The sequence below is a fragment of the Narcine bancroftii genome, chromosome 4 (assembly GCF_036971445.1).
Source record: "Narcine bancroftii isolate sNarBan1 chromosome 4, sNarBan1.hap1, whole genome shotgun sequence".
In the NCBI taxonomy this organism is placed as follows: Eukaryota; Metazoa; Chordata; class Chondrichthyes; order Torpediniformes; family Narcinidae; genus Narcine; species Narcine bancroftii.
This window is the reverse complement of record NC_091472.1, coordinates 41,102,163-41,116,849: the sequence shown is the minus strand read 5'-3', so window position 1 is coordinate 41,116,849 and position 14,687 is coordinate 41,102,163. Positions and strand designations below refer to the sequence as shown.

Genomic DNA, 14,687 nt, shown 5'->3' with positions numbered 1-14,687 from the left:
GGAAAACTCAAAATGGGGCTTCTCTCAACTCACAGAAGGCAAAGTATAGAGGACATAATTTCAGAGCCTGGCAGCAGTGGTCACTGTAATAAGAACATCACATTGATAAGGGTTTAAAACGATCTCCCTGGAAATTGAGTTCACCTCATTGATCATTATCATTGCACTAACAAGACAGTATATCTCAGCAATATATAGAACATTACAGCACAATGCAGGCTCTTCTGCCCTCAATGTGTTTTTTTTTAATTAAAAAAAAATTTCTATACATGTATTCCTGTCAAAATACAAAATATAATAATTGTATAGTCATATCAATTCCGTTATACAAGATGGTTTTATAAACCCCCCCAAAATAATGATAGAAAATAAAAACCCCACCAACTCCCCGCACCCACCAAATAATAATCCCAATAAGGATAGAAATGAAAGTAGAAGAAAGAAAGAAAGAAGAAAAAAACAATTAGTAAAGAAAAAAAGGGCAGACCTGGTGGTCAAGGGATCACCACCTTTCACTGGATTCTAACCTTTTTCAGTTTTATTTGTTTATTTATTCCAAGGAATTAATGAGGTTTCACAAGGTTTAGGGAAAGACATTTATAAATTTATACCTACAATATGTAAATATGGGCATCAAATTTTCAAAAGTGCATCATATTTATTTCTTGTTATATGTAATCTTCTCAAACGGTAAACAGCTATGAATTTCTGCATGCCATCTTTCCAAACCTAAATGAGATTATGATTTCCATGTCACTGCTGTACATTTTCTTGCAACAGCTAATGCGATTTTTACAAATTCCTTTTGCCATAAATTCATTTTTTTCAGCACTCGGTGTTTTGCCGACCTCATTAAACCCACTCCACAGCAATCTAATCCTTCCCTACCTCACACCCGTAACTTTACTTTTCTTACATCCATCCACCTCAGAAATGTAAGTTTCCTTGAAGGATTTATTGAGAACCAGTAACAGGTAACAGCTGAATGCATTTATCTCATCCCAATGACATAAGCTGTAGCAATTAACACTCCAGCACGATTTCACATCACCCAGCTAGTGTGTATTTTATGTACCTGCTCTTTTTAAAAATATTTTATTTATTCAACATATATAATGTCAAATATTAAGAATATTATACCACCCATGTTCCTGATGCCTGATTTAAAAAAAATTAAATTTAGACATATATTGTGGATGATGAAATGACATTTCATTAACATTGTTAGTCTTGTGCATTAGATGTTTCAGCTGGCATTCTGTCACACTTCAAAGAAAAGCATAATGAACAAAGGAAGTCTTCAAGGGCGCATCAAAATCATGAGAGCCAGGCTGGGAAATAGCTTATTCCCACATTCTGTGGGATTTGTGGAGTTCACTTAAATTGGTGCGGACTAGAAGGGCCGATATGGCCTGTTTCCGTACTGTAATTGTTATATGGTTATGGTTATAAATACATAGTAAAATATCAACACATATATGCTGAAAGTCTATATATAAAAACTAAAATACTAAAGTCAAAAACTACAAACTACAAAAATACCCTATTGACCTGCTCAAACTTATCTAGTCCCAAAATTAAAATATAAGATCATTCATTATAAAATGATTACAAGTAATTAATTCGGATTGCATCAGTTGACACTCAAATACCTCAAAAACATCATAAAGTTGTTATATTTTCGGGAAAATGTCACTGATCAAGGAGGAAATTAATAAAATCATAATTATAATTTCATTATTTTAGCAAACGGACCACAAATTTGCAAAAATAAAGAATATTTGTCCCTTAAATTATATGTATTTTTTTTCCATTTGAATCTCAGCATGCCATCTGTCCAATGTTAATGAAACATCAGATTTCCATGTTACACTGACACATTTCCTTGCTATTACTAAAACCAACTTAACAAACTTTAATTGGGAATCTGACTACTTTCAGAACACTTTCAAAATTTCCTAACAAAAATACTTCTGGATTTAAAGGAAAGTTCACCTCCGTCATCCATTGTAAAAATTTACTAATAGAAACCCCAAAAAAACCATTGAACAAGACCACATAGAATGAAGAAAAGTTCCAATTTCTGTTCCACATCTAAAACATTGATCTAATAGATCTGATCTCCATCTACTCAATTTTTGAGGAGTAATATACAGTTGTTGTAAAAAATTATAATGAAGTAATCCAATTCGTACATTAATAGTATTTATGATAGCTTCTTTACACAAATTCTGCCAAATTTGTGGATCTATTATCGTGTCCAAATCTCATTCCCATCTTTCCTTTGAATTAAACAAACCTAGTTTAGGTGTCTTTTCTTGTAATAATATATATGCAATTGAAATACATTTTTAAGCATTCCATCAACCATAATTTGTTCCAAATTTGAAAGATCTTTTAAAATCATTTCTGGTCCTAATTTCCCTCTCAAATAAGCCCTCAATTGAAAATATCAAAATGATGTATAATAAGGTATACCATATTTGATCATTGACTGATCAAAAGACATCAATTATCATCATATCATACCCCAAATTAGAGATTCTCTTATGATACCATATATTTAAAAAATGATTACTAAAAAAAATAATAGATTAATTACTGGTGTTTTTAATTAAAGAAAATATCCATCAATTCCTAATTTAACTTTATTCCAAATGTTCAACAAATGTTTTAGTATTGGAGCTTCTTTATCTATTACATGTGATTTAAAAACCCATTTATAAATAAACTCATCTAGTTTAACTTCTCCTATCTTATTTAGTTCAATATCCACCCATGATGGTTTGATTTTAGTGAACATAAAACAAAAAATCTTAATTGTGCTGCCCTGTAATAATTCTTAACATTGGGAAGTTGTAATCCTCCTTTTTCATACTTCCATGTAAATTTTTGTAATGACTTTCTTGCCATCTTCCCTTTCCAAAGAAATTTCCTAACTTGCTTATTTAAACCTTGATTTTTTTTGGGGGGGGTAAAGATATTGGTAAAGTTTGGAATAAATATTGAAGCTGAGTAAAAATATTCACTTTAACTCTCCCAATTAATGTAATCGGTAAACTTACCAATTTCTTTAAATCTTTCTTTATCTTTTTAAATAATGGAATTAAATTAATTTATATACATTTTTCAAAGTTGTATCAATACGTAAACCTAAGTATTTAATCTTATCTGTCCATTTAAAACAAACCACATGTCCACATTGTGAATAATCTCCTTTTACAAGTTCCATTAGTTTGCTTATATCTCAATTTATCTTATATCCCGAAATGTTCCCATGATCTAAAAAATGACTATAATTTATGTATCTGCTCTATTCTCAGCCTGGTTTCTATGTACATTCTGATTGTTAGTGAATGATATTGCTCAGAAGTCTTTAACTTGAAAACCCATTCATTGGCAGTTGTAGGGCAGAGTTGATATCATGTTCGTTCCAGCTACAATTCCTTGCCAATTACTCCCAACAATCTTCCTTCATTCCAGTCATTGTGGTTGCCACCTTTGGGGTGGTATCAGGTGTCCTGACCTGTCATTCTTTCTCTACCTTCCTCCCGTAATGTTCCTTCAATGGGATCTTCGGGAAAACAGGACTAGAAGAGGGCGAAAGCCATCCAGCAGAAAAAAAATGCTTAACCATCTTCCGAGGCTTTGATCTTTGTAGAATTTAATACATTTAAAATGACCTAAGAGGCTGCTGGAGGGGAGAATTCTCAAGGGAATTTTTTTTTAAATTTTTAAAAACAACAAATCTGTTTTTGATTCCCAGAAATAATGGGAAAAATCAAATAATTGGGGCATTTTCTGCCCATTTCTTAAATTGTACAAGACAATCAGTTTTAATTCATTTTCGGGTTGCGCGGCATCCTTGCTCGAAGTGTGAATAATTTTTTATTCAGTACTGATATTGTATCAGAGCATGGCGAGGAATGTTTAATGCACATGATATCAGTGCAGTAGTGACCTCACTGATAAAAGGCAAAGGAGGAAAAACCCAACACCCAACCCCAACCAACCAATTTTCCCCTGCAACCGCTGCAACCATGTCTGCCTGTCCCGCATCGGACTTGTCAGCCACAAACGAGCCTGCAGCTGACGTGGACTTTTTACCCCCTCCATAAATCTTCGTCCGCGAAGCCAAGCCAAAGAAGAAGAGTGACTTCCAGACCAGCGTTGCAGCCTGTGCCACGTTAGTGGCGACCCCGGACCAGTCGTGCCTTAGAGCTTCTTATCATTACAGCGTATTTCGAAATAACTGAGATGACAGCAGCAGGTCAATTCACTTCACTTCACTTCACTTCCCTTAATTCAATTCACTTCCTTCACTCAGCTCACAGTTCTTCTGTAAACTAAACGGTGCAACAATGATCTCTGAACTGAAATGGTGTATGATTTCAGCTCCATTATTGAATTAGAATCTTGTTTCCCCCTCCCACAAAGTCATGTGAGCAACGAAGTTGGCACCTCCATACCAGTAGCTTTCAAAATGCTATTATATTTGAAAACAAATGATTATTTGGTAAACAGTGAATTAAGACGGATTCTTTCTAAATCTTAGATGCATCTTTGAACCACCTTGTTGGTCCCCTCTCTTTCTCCACCTTCCTGTAGCAGCTCCTTCCACACATACTTCACTCTCTGTATGAGGGAGGTTTAATATGGGAGCTCATTCTCAAAATCATTTGTGCGTTTATTGCCTCCAGATTAATTTCTTCACTGTTCTCTTTTCTGCCTTCCCTTTCTTCATCTTCCCTGAACTAATATTTATGTAACTTGCAACGGCAGGATATCCTGATGCACAGTCATGTTAATTTAGCCTTTCTGTGTTTTCTACCTCTTGCTCTAGATCAACAGTGGAGTGGCTAAGCCATCGAAATCCTCTACCCCACAATTCATGGCTAAACATTTTTGCTTCCTCACCTCTCTTTTACAAACACTTTAAAGTACATCACCAATCAATCAGCTATTGTAATCCCTCCTTTCCTGTCTTTGTATCAGTTTTTATTTTGTTTATTTGTGAACAATTTTACGATCATCTTTACCATGAAGACATTGGATGTACATTGTTGATGTGTTACACCAAAGGTTGTCTGCTTTGTGATCAGTTTTCTTTTAAGAAATTTAGCTCCATTTACTTTGTGTACGTTTCACACTTGGAAGCACACTGCCAGTCTAGAAACAAAGATTATTACTTTATAGTACAGCCAACTAAATGTGATACTGCTTTGTAAGCTTTAAGAAGTCTATAGTGGAATCTACTGGACTAATAACAACTAGTTACCAACAGGAAAGTGAAGTTCAGGCCAACTTCTACCATAGAGAGCATTCTAGCTGGTTGCATCTCTGTTTGGTATGGAACTGCAATGAACAGGACAAGAAAACAACTCTGGAGGGTTGTTAACTCAGCCTTCAACATTACAGGCACCACTCCATCGAGGACAGCTACAAGAGGCAGCATCTTAATAAAGCAGCCTCTGTCCTCAACCATTCCCACCATCTAGGCCAAGCCCTCTTCATTCTGCTATCGGGAAAAATGGTACAGGAGGCCGAAGACCAGCACTTATTAGCACAAGGAGACAGCTTCTTCCCCGCTGCCATCAGATTCCTAAATGAACAATGAACCACTGACATTGCCTTATTTAGACATTTTATTTTGCACTATTTTTATTTTGTGAGGTTTATAGAAATGTTTGCACTATGAATGCTGCTGTAAAACAACAAACTTCATGACATGCTCATGTCAATAAATTCTGATTCTGAGATCAGATCATTTTTCTAAATGGTGGTAGAGATTTGAGGGGCTATTTGGCCTAATTCTGTTGGTGTGTTTCTTCCAAGTTCACAGTTCAAATATATTGTCAGAAGATATACTTGCCACCACATACAACCCTGAGATGACTTTTCCTGTGGGTCAGACAGAATTTCTAATTACCAGTAACTGTGAACTGTACTCAAGGAGAAAGAAAGAAATGTAAACAAAATGACTGTGCAAATACAAAAAAAAATTCAGTAATAAACAAAAGACTGCATCTGCTGTGATTGTAGTAAAAACACAAAATGCTGGAGGAACTTAACAGGCCTTGCAGCTTTCAGAAGAGGTAAAGATTTTTGCTCACTCTCAATGAATTCTCACTTTTCCTTTACTGACCTCCTATCATTGTCCACTTATTACCTTTTATCTGTTGGCCTGTGCTCCTCCTCCTGCCCTTCCTTACCTTCTCCTCAGCTGTTTGAAGAAACCCGGGCAATGGCACAGGCATTGATACTGGAATCTTGGGAACACATCCATTTTGATGCTGTTAACCCTGCTCACTAATGTTATGGGCAGGGACATCATCTAGTTAAATCCTCCTTGACCCTCTCCAGCAAGGGGGCATAATTTAACGTATAAATTATTCAAGTTGCCATCAATATTAACTCCCAGGTGGCCACTTTAAATTGCTATTTTCTTTAAGTTGGCTATAGTTCCCCTCGGTGATTGGCATCACCTCACTTTTTCCTGAATTGATCTTATACCCAGCGAGTTTCTCATAGACCTCCAATCCCACGTGCAGTTGAGGCAAAGAAGTCGTAGGGTCTGTCAGATATATCAGCACGTCATCAGCAAATAAGTTTATTTTGTGCTCTTCCTGGCCCACTCTATAACTTTTAATGTCTGGATCCTGGCAAATGGTCTCAGCCAGTGGTTCCATCGCCAGCACAAAGAGAGCTGATGACAGCAGGCACCCTTGTCTACTAGATCTGATAAGTAGGAAAGCTGAAGAAATGTGTCCATTGGTCATAACCTTTGCCTTGGGCGCGTGGTATAGCACCCTAATCTAATCTAGAAAAGTTGGCCCTAACCCCACCTTCTTCAGCACTTTTTTTTTAAAGACTTTATTTAAAATTTTTATAACATGAATACAATAAAGAATTACATTTAAAGAAAAATAGAAAAAAAAAATTTAAAAGGTACGATTACAATATTACATCAGAAAACTACACAAAATAACGCCCCCCCCGTTAATTGTAACACAATATTAATAGTCTAACTTAAAATTAGTCCAACCCTCCCCCAAAATAAAGAGTGAAGAGTTAATAAAATTGACAATATTATATATGAAAAAAAATACCCACTTACAAAAAAAAGAGATAAAACTTAACCTAAAAAAATTCTAACAAAATAAAATTGTCAATACTAAAATATCACACTTAAACATATATTTAAATCAAACTTAAATGCATATAATTAGCAAACGGAGTCCACTTTAACTTATAAAAAGACATCTTATCCTGAATTGAAAAAGATATCCTTTCCATAGTCAAACAAAATTTCATTTCCAAATACCACTTATCTAAAGTTAGTATATTTCTATCTTTCCAAGTAAGTGCTATACATTTCTTAGCCACAAATAAAGCTAAATAAATAAATGAAATCTGATAATCCTCTAAACCTAAATCGATTAATGATAGCATGTTCCCTAATAAAAATATATCGGGATCTAATACAAGATGGATATTATATAAACTGTTAAGAATAGATTGAACACCTTTCCAAAACTGTTGCAATCGATCACAAAGCCAAACAGTATGCAAAAAAGTATTGGCCGTCTGATCACATCGAAAACAAGAATCCAACTTACTAAAACCAAATTTTTTAAATTTCTCTGGCGTTAAATATAGCTGATGAATAAAATTATAATTAATCATCGCTAGTCTAGCATTAATTAATTTCCGAATACTATTCTGACAAATTTCCATCCAAGCTTCTTCAGCTATTTTATGTCCTAAATCTTTTTCCCATTTCAACTTATCTTTATCCCAGTCTTTTTTACTATCAATTTCTTGTAAAATACAATACAAATCAGATATATATCCCTTTTTTGGTATTGAAAGTACATATTCTTCAAAACTAGATTCAGGCAATAAAATCATATGTCGACCACATAACTGTTTTACAAAAGATCTTAATTGATAATATACAAATATAGAATTTGCACTAATACCATATTTCCTTTGTAATTTGTCAAAGGAACAAAAACAACCCTCAGAAAAACAATCAGATAAATTTTTAATTCCCTTCTTTTCCCATTGTTTCAAAGTGGCATTGGAGACCGTAAAAGGAACAAGTTGATTATTATATAATGGCAATCTTCCAGCTTCTTCAGCAATTTAAATAAAAATTCCCACTCCAGTCTATCAAAAGCCTTCTCTGGATCCAAGGAAACAGCCAATCCCCTCTCATTTCTGATTTGTGCCAGATGCATTACACTCAAAAGTCTGTCAATGTTATCCGCTGCTTGCCTCTCCTGCACAAAGCCTGCCTGGTCTCTATTTATTAATTTCGGTAAATGCAATGCCAAACTGTTTGCCAGGGCCTTGGCAAGGATCTTATAATCATTATTTAGCAGGGACATTGGTCTATAAGAAGAAGGCAAAAGCAGATCTTTACCCTTCTTTAAGATCACCATAACAATCACCATTGCAAAATATTCCAGGAGGGTCTGTGTCTCCCTTGCCTGGTCTATCACCTCCATATACAGAGGCATTAGTAAATCCTTAAATCCTTGATAGAACCCAGGTGGGAATCCGCACACAATGCTTTCCCCATTTCTTCCTCTATGAGAGGAAGGTCTAGTCCCTCCTGCTCCTCTGGGCTTAAATTTGGGAGATCTAATCTGGCCAGAAAATCATCCGCTCGATTAGAATCTCCAGTCAATTCAAATTTATACAATCCTTCATAGAATTCTCTGAAGGTCTCATTAATTTCCCTTGGTTTATATGAGATCTGGCCATTCCCTGTCCATTGCTCCCTCCATCCAAGCCACGACAGGCCCTGGGGAAAAAAAGACACCACATATCCATTCTCCTACAACATACATACCCACTCACAACCATACCCCTCCACATAATAAAATGAAACAAATACCCCACACACATCCTGCATAAATCTCAGCTGCCCTACACTTACACCTCTAGCAGTCACTCTCCTCTTCTGTGGTGGTACACCACCGGCCTACTGCAGGGGGGCAACCTCTGTACCTTCAGGAGTGTAAGGGGACAGGACAACATCTGGCTGGCTGTCAATCAGTCGCCTGAATGGATCAAGCCCCAGCCGGTTGGGTGTCAATCACCCTCTGGGATATAAGCCTGCGCCGGCCTCCTGAGGCCTCACTCAGAGTTGCTGCAGCTACAACTAGCCTGGCTCTGTGGAAGTCTTTGTGGATTAAAGCCTGTTGTACCGTTTTACCTTGTGTGTGTCTGATTCTGGCTAACAGTGCACCACAATTTAACCCTCAAAATTTTTACACGGCTGCCATGGAAAAACTCCTGAGCTCAGGGAGACTCAAAGTCGACCCATGCCACCCAGAAGCACAGCCATGTTTTGAGATCTAGGAGCATGAGGTCAAGGCAATCATCGAGGTGCATGAAGGCGGCATCCTGGACTCAGATTGGAAGAGGCTGGTCCTACGCCGGTCAAAGCTGGGACCCCATGCCTTCCAGGCAACCAAAGGTTGTTCCACATATAAGAGCGCAATGGACACTCTCGAGAACTTGTACAAGCCCCCCATGAATGTGGTCCGTGCAAGGTACCTCCTCAACACCCAAGCCCAGCATCTCGGGGAGATGGCTGAGTCTTACCTGGGACACCTGCGAGAGTTGGCCCGACCGTGTCTGGCTGAATCCAGGGTAGGCGCAGAGGAGGTTGAGAGGCTGATCCGGGATGCCTTCTTCTGAGAGCTACGCTCGAGGGCCATCCAGCAGAAGCTGCTGGAAGATAGTATCTATGCCTTGACCAAGACAATGGAAATGGTTCCAACCCTGGAAGCTGCAACCCTGGAAGCTGCAGCCCTGCACATCGAAGCCTTCGATTCCAGGTTCCCCCAGGCTCCCTCATGGCCCTCTCACACTGCAGCTGCAGCCCCAGACTGAGCTGGGAAGGAGAATGTCACTGCGGCAGGTGCCCAGCCCCCCTGTAAGTTATGTAGGTCCTGGCGTGGGTCAGATCGACGATCGCGCCAAAACTGCCCGGCTAGGAACCAGTATTATTCCCAATGCGGCAAGAGAGGCCACTTTGCTAAAGTGTGCCTCTAGAAATCAGCCGGCAGCTCAGCGGCCCTCCTCTATGATCTCCCCACCTCCCCCGCGGACCCCTCCACGTGCGCGTACCGGGTGGTGCCATTGTATCCGCAACATCTTGCGCCTTACATGACTCTGACTGTGCAGTATTTGGCTCCGCCAGCGACGATCACAGTGTGTGCCCCGAGCACCCGGACCAGCCCTCACCAGCGCCGCTCGCCGAGAACTACAGTGACATCACTTCCGGCTCATGGCATGACATCACTTCCGGCAGACGTAATGACGTCACTGCTGCCGGCGCAACGAACATGACTGGAGTAGGAGGCCAGCCACGCAGTGAGCCCCCCTGTGCCACCGCCATCTTGGGCCAGGCAGCGGCCTACACGGAGGGCCCCTGATGATGAGGAAAACAACGTGGTCAACACAAGCGATGACCAGGCCACCTTACCAACGCACCCCACACCTCCGGATGCCATAAATTGCCATGCACAACCGGAGAGTGACGACTCCGACCCCGAGACGGTCCTGGCTGCCACCACACTGACCAAGGACATCCCTCATGACCTCGGGCGCTCTATGATGAACGTGCAAGTTAATGGGCAGGTAACAAAATGCCTGTTCAACAGTGACAGAACTGAGAGCTTCATTCACCCAAGTGTGGCCCATTCCCTGAGATTAAAAGTCCACCCCACAACCTGCTCGATCGCCCTCGCTGCCAAGGATAAGACTGTTGGTACCCTTGGGCGCTGCTCGGCTGATATAACTGTGGACTTACACGGGGTTCAGGCTCCTCGTCATGCCCAAACTCTGCGCCCCAGTCCTCCTGGGCCTAGATTTCTAGTGCCACCTGTAGAGTGTCACCCTTGCCTTCGGGGGGCCCGAACCTCCACTCACGTTACACAGCACGCCAACCTATCAGCTCCGGCCAACCTGCAGCCTCGCCACACTATGCATCACCCCATCAGTGCTCTTCCCACATCTTACGCTACGCTGCAAGCCAATTGCCACCAGAAGTAGGTGCTATTGCGCCACAGACAGAGACTTCATCAAGGCAGAGGTGCGGCGACTCCTGATGGAAGGTGTCAATAGAGCCCAGTAACAGCCCTTTGAGAGCCCAAGTCCTGGTGATCAAAGGGGGAAGTAAGTCGAGAATGGTTGTGGATTACAGCCAGACCATTAACCGGTACACCCAACTGGATGTCTACCCCCTGCCTAGGTTCACTGACATGGTCAATGAGATAGCCCGCTACCGGATTTTCTCCACGATTGACCTGAAGTCAGTGTATCACCAAATCCCCATCCTCTGTAAGGACAAGCCCTACACCGCCTTCGAGGCAGATGGGCGCCTGTACCAGTTCTGCCGAGTTCCCTTTGGGGTCACGAACGGGGTCTCCATCTTCCAGCAGGAAATGGATCGCATTGTAGACCAGCTCAAGCTAAAGGCGATGTTCCCGTATCTGGATAACGTCACTATCTGCGACTGTGACCAGCAGGACCACGATGTTAACCTGGAAAAATTCCTCCAGATGGCCGGGAAGCTGAACCTCACTTACAACAAGGAGAAGTGTATGTTTAGCACCACCTGCCTCACCATCCTGGGGTACGTCGTGGCCCATGGGGTCGTCGGCCAAGATCCAGAAAGGATGTGCCCATTAATGGAGCTACCTCTCCCCCTCACGCTAAAGGCCCTTTGCAGGTGTCTTGGCCTATTCTCCTATTACTCGCAGTGGGTCCCTCACTTCTCGGACAAGGTCCACCCACTGGCCAAAGCTACAACTTTTCCCCTCCCATCCGAGGCGCAGGTAGCCTTCACCCGCATCAGGCAGGACATCACGGACGCCAAAATACAGGCCGTGGATTAGGACTCCCCCTTTCAGGTGGAGAGCAATGCCTCCGAGGTAGCCCTCGCTGCTACCCTCAACCAAGGGGGGCACCCTATCGCTTTCTTCTCTAAGACTCTCCACGGCTCCGAGCTAGGGCATTCCACCATTGAAAAGGAGGCCCAGGCGATTGTGGAAGCAGTCCGCCACTGGTGCCACTACCTGGCCAGCAGGAGATTCACTCTCCTCATGGACCAGTGGGCCGTGGCATTCATGTTTAACATTACCCACAAGAGCAAGATCAAGAACGACAAGATCTTGCGCTGGAGAGTTAAGCTGGCAACCTACAGCTACAACATCCAGTACCGCCCAGGGAAGTTTAACGACTCCCCCGATGTCCTCTCTCGGACCTGCGTGTCTATGCACGACGACAGGCTGCAGGCATTGCATGAGTCCCTCTGCCATCTGGGTGTCACCAGGTTATACCACTTCATTAAGTCCCAGAACCTGCCATATACCATCAAGGGTGTCAGGGACATGACCAAGGCCTGCCAGGTCGGTGCGGAGTGTAAACCCCGTTTCTTCCACCTGCCCCAGGCCCATTTCATAAAGGCCACTTGGCCTTTCGAGCATCTCGGCATGGACTTCAAAGGCCCCCTGCCTTCCATGAACTGAAACATCTACTTCCTCATGGTAGTGGACGAGTACTCACGCTTCCCTTTTGCTATTCCTGCCCCCCCCACCCATCCAATACAACTCGACCCTGGCCCCCTTGGCCACCCCTCCGCGTAGCACCACACCAGTCACACAGACCCCTCCATGGCCACTGTCATCAGGGTCCTGGGGCAGATCTTCACCATGTTTGGCTATCCCACTTTCATCCACAGCGACTGGGGGTCTAGTTTCATGAGTGACGAGCTGCGCCAGTACATGATGGCAAGGGAAATCGTGACTAGCCGCACGACGAGTGATAACCCGAGAGGCAATGGGCAAATGGAACGCGAAAACGGGGTGTTCTGGAAGGCATTCCTCCTGGCTCTCAAGTCGAAAGGGTGGGCCGTTGAGTACTGGCAGGATGCCCTGCCCGAGGCAGTCCATGCCATTCAGTCGCTGTTACATACAGCTACCAACGAGACCCCTCATGAACGTTTGTTCACATTCCCCAGGAAGTTGGCAACTGGAATGTCCCTCCCAGCATGGCTCACGTCCCTGGGACCGGTGCTCCTGCGTAAACATGTATGGACACACAAGGCTGAACCCCTGGTCGAGCAGGTCTTCCTCCTACACGCGAACCACATCTACGCCTATGTTAGGTTCAGCGGTGGCAGGGAGGACACAGTCTCAACCAGGGACCTGGCACCAGCAGGCACACCCACCACTCCACGGCATCCTTCAGCCCAGGATGATGCCGACCGGGAAAACCCGTCCCCAGGCAGCTATGGTGCGTGCAGGACCTCCTTGACCACCAGGGGCCTTCTTTAGCCCTGGGGGACGAACCTGCCCCCCCCACCCATCAAATACAACTCGACCCTGGCCCCCTTGGCCACCCCTCCGCGCAGCACCACACCAGTCACACAGACCCCTGCCAGCAGCCCCCCCCACTTCCCCTCTGACCAGTGACCAGGAGCCAGTCCTACGACGGTCACAGAGACCCCGACGGCCGCCGGATCATCTCAATCTGTAAATATTTTATTTTGTATAGTAAGTATGATTCCTTGTTACTGCTCCCCCCACCCCAGGACAATTTTAAAGAAGGGGGTGAATGTGGTGGTACACCACCGGCCTACTGCAGGGGGCAACCTCTGTACCTGCAGGAGTGTAAGGGGACAGGACAACATCTGGCCGGCTGTCAATCAGTCGGCCTGAATGGATCAAGCCCCACCCAGTCAGGTGTCAATCACCCTCCGGGATATAAGCATGCGTCGGCCTCCTGAGGCCTCACTCAGAGTGGCTGCAGCTACAACCAGCCTGGCTCTGTGGAAGTCTTTGTGGATTAAAGCCTGTTGTACAGTCTTTACTTTGTGTGTGTCTGATTCTGGCTAACAGTGCACCACATCCTCTCACTGCCATTACCCCTTTCCATGCGATCACCACATCTCTCCATTCTCACCCTCAGCACCCTCTACCTGTCCAGGCCCAGAACCCCCCCCCCCACCAAACCTTTACATATAACATCTTTTATCATCTATTTTTTAAAAATCAGAAAATAGCCAAAAGCCCATTCTTTATATAACACAGAAATCTAAGTCCTTCCAGTCTATCAGTTTTAATAATTTTTAAGTTTTATTGCCCCTTTTATTCTTTTCCACTTAGTCCACCATTTAGTGCTGGCAGGACATTTATAAACTGATGAGCTTTCTCTTTTTCTGTAAAAAAAAACCTTTTCTCCCTCGGCAGCATAATTTTTAAGGTAGCAGGATGACGAAGAACACAATCATAACTCTTTTGCTTTGCCAATCGCTTAACCGGTTCAATGTCTTTCCACTTCTTAAGCAGAGCTGCACTAATATCTGGATAAAAGAACACTTTCGATCCCATGTACTCCAGAGGAGCTCCCCTCTGAATTGCCCCTTTTGCCGTCGCCCCTAATATTTTTTCATGATCTTGAAAATATTTTAACTTTATAAGGATCAACCGGGGTCTTTGTCCCAGTCCTGGCTTAGGGATTGGGGCTCTAAAGGCTCTTTCTATTTTAATGAGGGTTCCCAGCAACACCTTTCCTAGTACTTTGGGGATCCATTTAGTTAGGAACTTTGTAATATTCCCCCCCCCCCTCCCCCTTGGAGTCTTCTTTCAATGCCACTATGTTAA

At 42.8% G+C, this 14,687-nt stretch overlaps 1 long non-coding RNA gene across 1 annotated transcript in view; it reads right to left on the bottom strand.

Annotated features, from left to right (window-relative positions):
* The window catches only part of LOC138759815 (uncharacterized), a 139,912-nt gene continuing 125,225 nt past the window's right edge, over window positions 1-14,687 (bottom strand). The window contains exon 4 of the long non-coding RNA XR_011355112.1: window positions 1-83. This is a non-coding gene — a long non-coding RNA (uncharacterized lncRNA). The remainder of the gene's footprint in view (window positions 84-14,687) is intronic.